Source organism: Panthera uncia (genome assembly GCF_023721935.1).
Source record: "Panthera uncia isolate 11264 chromosome B3 unlocalized genomic scaffold, Puncia_PCG_1.0 HiC_scaffold_2, whole genome shotgun sequence".
In the NCBI taxonomy this organism is placed as follows: domain Eukaryota; kingdom Metazoa; phylum Chordata; class Mammalia; order Carnivora; family Felidae; genus Panthera; species Panthera uncia.
In genome coordinates, this window is record NW_026057583.1 from 6041139 (window position 1) to 6046071 (window position 4933).

A 4933-nucleotide genomic window follows, 5' to 3' on the forward strand; every position below is an offset into this window, starting at 1 on the left:
GAAGTCAAGAGACTGAGCCAGCCAGGTGCCCCAAGATGCTGGTTTTTAAATGTTGAAACAAATATTTCCTTTACAAACGTTAATAAAATACACGAAAAAATGTTAAAGGATAAACGAGCTCCCGGGCCCTCGGTATAAGGCAACAGAAGAGCGTTGAAACTTTTCCAGTTATTTCCAGACACAGGGATACAGAGCGGACATTGCTGAAGGGAGGCCATGGCAGAGAAGGCAAAGGCAATTCACAGAGAAGAAATCACGGAGGTGACGAGGTGGTGAGAGCCCCGAGCGAGGCCGGCTGTGGGCTCAGGCTGGGTGTGTGGCTCACTTCCAGAGCTGCTTAGACTTGCAGGCAGCGGCCCCTCCCGGGGTCCTGGGGGGCGCCAGCCCCTGACACCTGGCCCTGGCTCTCTGGGGGCTCCCGGGCTTGGGGCGAAGGTGAGAGCTGACCACAGGCGACAGCACAGCAGCTGTCACCGGGGTCCCTCCGGAGTCGGCACCGCTCTGGGCACCGGCCCTTGGGAGGCGCTGGTAAATGGAAGCCTGGGCGCAGGGAGGAGGCCCGTTTCCCGCGCAGCGAGCATGTGACAGAGATGGCTCCTGAAGCAGGAGCCGCAGCACAGACCCTTTGAGGACAAGCCCGAACTGGCCATCTGGGGACTGGGGTGCGCTGTGGTCAGGGACCCGGGTGCCGCAGGCAGGCCTGTCTGGCCCCTGATGCCTCCACATCTGGGACCTTCGGCAGATGGCAGCCCGTGCACGCGGCAGCTTCTCCGCCTGTGTGACGACGGTGGTGACCCTGCTTCACTTGGGGAGGACGATGACGCGAGCCATGGCAGGGGAGGCACAGCGGGATTCATTGCTCCTTCCGTGTCACACCTGGCCTCTGTCCAGCTGACGATGGCTCGGGGCTCCAAGGGTGGACCGCCCTCCAGGGCCCCCGGGGTTCACAGGTGAAGGCCACCATGCTTCAGAGATGGGGCTACGCTGAGGACACCCGGGTCTCCAGGGCTTCCAGAGCAACGGCCAGTCAGGCCTGTGGGCTCAGCTTCCCCTCCCAGTCAGCCGTCTCAGGCATTCCCAAGGCCGGCTCTTGGCCCAGTTCCTGACTCTCTGAGGGGGCTTTTGGGGGGCATTCTTGTTTAACAATCTGCCCCCTACACTAGAATTTAAAATTATTTTTGTAACTCTCGCAGTTTGCTCAGGGGGTGTGGTGGGGGGAAGGAACTCACCGTAAATAGTGTCTTTAGTTTGGCAACATCTATCTGTCAAAGTTCCAAATGCACACGCCGTCAACAGCAACCCCGGTGCCGGACTTTTCTTACAGACATCCTCGCCCTAACGCACAGAGGACAGTCTCAGCAAAACACTGGTGCTTACAATACATCAACGGGTAAAACAAGGTTTCCTGCCCTGGTGGAATTCGTTCTGGTTTGCATCCCATGTGCTGGGAGCCCATTCAAGGCTGGGGCAGATTCACAAGCCGGGCTATGGAACCATCTCTAAGCTGCATTGTTAAGTAAAAAAAGCCAGGAGCGGACAGAGCGAGATGTGTGCTGCCCTGCGTGTGAAACGTCGCTGTGTTGTCTGCGGACACATTTCCTGGAAGGATTCGTGAGAAACTCAGTCAGACTCGGCCCCTGGGAAGGAGCACTGAGGGACCAGGGACCAGCTTTGGGAGGAAGAGTTACTTTTCACTGTTTGTGAACTTTGAATGTTTACCCTGCGCCCGCCTTACCAAACAACGCAAAGTGAAACAAGTCACTGAAACATAAGGCCTCTTACTTTGCCGCGTGCCTTCAAACTAGGTAATCCACCAGAGCAGTTTTTCAGCCTGGGCACGAGTGACATTCAGGGCTGGACAATCATTTGTGTTGGGGACCGTCCTGTGCCTTGTGGGAGGTTAGCGGCGTCCCTACCCTCTACCCACCTTGGTGGCACTTCCCCCCCTTGGCTGTGACCACCAAAAATGTCTCCAGACATAGCAAAATTCCATGGAGGTGAAGTCACCCCTGGCTGAGAAGGATTGCTCTAGGAAACACGTGAAATAGGGCGGCCGTTTCCATTAAGCGATAAGAAAGTTGAAGCCCAGAGTTTTTATTAAATTTTTAAAAATTGTGAGCCTCATTTTATTATTGTTACCTATTCGTTTATAGTCTTAAATGGACAATACCCTACTGTACTTGCTACCTTTTAAACAACCTATCGATAGGGGTGGGGCGCCTGGGTGGCTCAGTCGGTTGAGTGTCTGTCTCTGGATTTCAGCTCAGGTCATGATCCCAGGGATGTGAGTTCAAGCCCTGCATCAGGCTCTGTGCTGACAGCGCAGAGCCTGCTTGGGATTCGCTCTCTGTCCCTCTCTCCCTCGCCCCCTCTCCCTCTGTGCCCCTCCCTCATTGTACTCTCTCTCTCTCAAAATAAATAAAACTTAAAAAATAATCTATCAATATACGAATGGATATATAGAAGCAGAATACATCTAGTTTTTCATTTAGTTTGATCAGTTTCTGGTAACGTTTCAGCTAAGGCAAATCTCACTGGAGATGTCTGGGCTGCTTTGCACAGTGATCATTTAATCTCGGGGCGCCTGGACGGCTCAGTCGGCTGAGCGTCTGACTTCGGCTCAGGTCATGACCTCGCTGTCCGTGAGTTCCACCCCCGTGTCGGGCTCTGTGCCGACAGCTCAGAGCCTGGAGTCTGCTTCGGATTCTGTGTCTCCCTCTACTCTGCCCCTCCCCCCCTCAAAAAATAAATAAAACATTAAAATTTTTTTCAAATGATCTCTGTCAAGATTTAGGAGGAGGACTCTTTAACTGCACAATTACAATCACAATGACATCAAACATGCTACAAAACCAGATCCCTTGCTTTGTTCAAAATGGACTTGTGTGCAGCGTGGGTTCTAAGTGGCGAGCACAGCTGCCTTCCACAATGTACTCCTGGCCCCCCAGAATGTGCAGGGTTCTTCGGCTGGGTTATTACTAATGTCATTAGGGCGGGACTAAGCCTCGTCTTTGTGTGTGTATCTTGTATGTGTGTGTCCAGCATGCTTGTGAGGAGGGGCACGGAGACGGTGCCCAGCAGGGTGCGCACCGAACGAAGGCAGGCGGTGGCCTGGAACCGAAGCAGGTGCGGACTGCTGTCCGCCCGAGGCTCCGAGACGCACGCGCCAGGGCTGCCTTTCGGGAGGCCTCTAACCGGTCTTGGTCTCGGTGGCTGGCCATAGGAGCAGGGACGGCAGGCAGTGGTGCCCGCCAGGGGGTGCTGTGCGTCCCCTCGCCAGATCCTCTTGGTCTCTCAGGTTTACTGTGCTGGGGGCCGGGTCGCAAAGGCGAGTAAGACCGGACTTGACCGCTCGCAGGGGGCGGGGTTGATGGACCCCGGGAGCACACCGCGGTCATTCCGTGTGGTCGGTGCCATGACTGGCGGGTGAGGGGGGAGGGGGCAGTGGGGTGGGGGCGCCTCTGGAAAGCTCAGGGCAGGGCGGGAGGAAGACCGCCCTTGCGCCAGAATGGAGGCTGCAGGAGGGGTGAGCCTGGGGCACCAGCAGGGGAGAAGTCTAGATGCCCCTGGAGAAGTGGGACGGGGAAGGGGAGCAGAGGGGCACCCAGGCCGTGGAGGAGTAGTGTCAGTGCCTTTCAAGGAGGGAGAGCAGAATGCTGTAGATGGAGGGTCACCAGCTGTAGGGACCCAGCTAAGAGGGGGCACCCAGAGCAAGGTCCTTCGGGAAGCAGGAGGGGAGGGCACAAAAATGGCAGAAGCATTTGTCTCCCACTGCTGGAGTGACCTGCCGTCCCACTGTGCGCAGAGTGCCGGGACTTCCTGCCACCCCATTGTGTGCAGAAGGCAGGGACTTCATGCTGTCCCACTGTGCAGAGGGAGGGGACTTCGCAGGTGCTTGGTGCTCAGGTGAGGTGTGTGGCAGGGTGTGGTAGTGGGGGGGGGGGGGGGGGGAGGTAGTTGGGGGCGCAGGGGTCAAACATGCATGTGGCTAGGAAGGAAGGCAGGTGAAGTCCGGAGGGGCTGGTAGGTGGGGAGAGGAAGAAGGTGACAAGGGACCACAGGAAGAAAACACATAGTGTGATGTGGGTTTGGGGAGGGTGGGGAAAGTCGCAGGATCCCGTCTGAAGGTCAGGCATCTGATCCTCAGGTTTCAGAGGTGGGGCAGGTGGGGCTGAGACAGCCTAGGTTGTGGCCCTGGGAGCTGGTGGCACAGGTGGAATGAAACGTCGATGGAAATGAGGACGTCAAGGCCATGTGCTACCGGGGTCCCCTGGAGGACAGCAGGGCTAAGGGTGCAGCAGTCAGGAGGGAGCTTCCAGGAATGAGGGACGGAGCGCGGGAGATGGGCAGTGAGGAGGCATGTGGGCCTTGGAGGGGAGGGGTCTTCGCCAGGGCTGGGCAGGGCAGGGCAGCTGACCACGACCCGTCGTCCCCAGGAACAGGAGGAGGTCCCTGAGCAGGACCAGGTTTAGCGAAGGCAGGAGTGTTCCTGGGAGCGGGCTCCTGCCCGCACACGAGGAAGGGCCGCGGCCACCGAGGGCAGACGGCTGGGCCCTCGCCCGCGGCCGGCCGGCCTCCAGGCTCGGGGTGGGGGGCACTGCTGTGCCCCGCGCTAACCTAACGGACGTGCAGCAGACAGCCTGGAGACTAGGGCTGCGAGACCAGCCCCGCCTGGGAGCTGCCGCTCTCTGGCCGGGCCTCTCTCCTGAGCCTGCTTTGGAGCAGCGTCCACCTTGGGGTCCCCGGAAGGCCTCTGTACCCCTTTTCGTAGAGGGGGCCGCCCTACCGGGCGCAGGGAGCGCAGTTCAGGGAAGACACATTCCGGAAATTCCAGTTTCTGGGGGGCTTGGAGGGTCGCGGCCAAGAGGCCCGGCTGAGCTCCGCCGCCAGAGGGCGCATGCGACCCGGCGGGGCGGTCGGGGCCGTCGGGGGG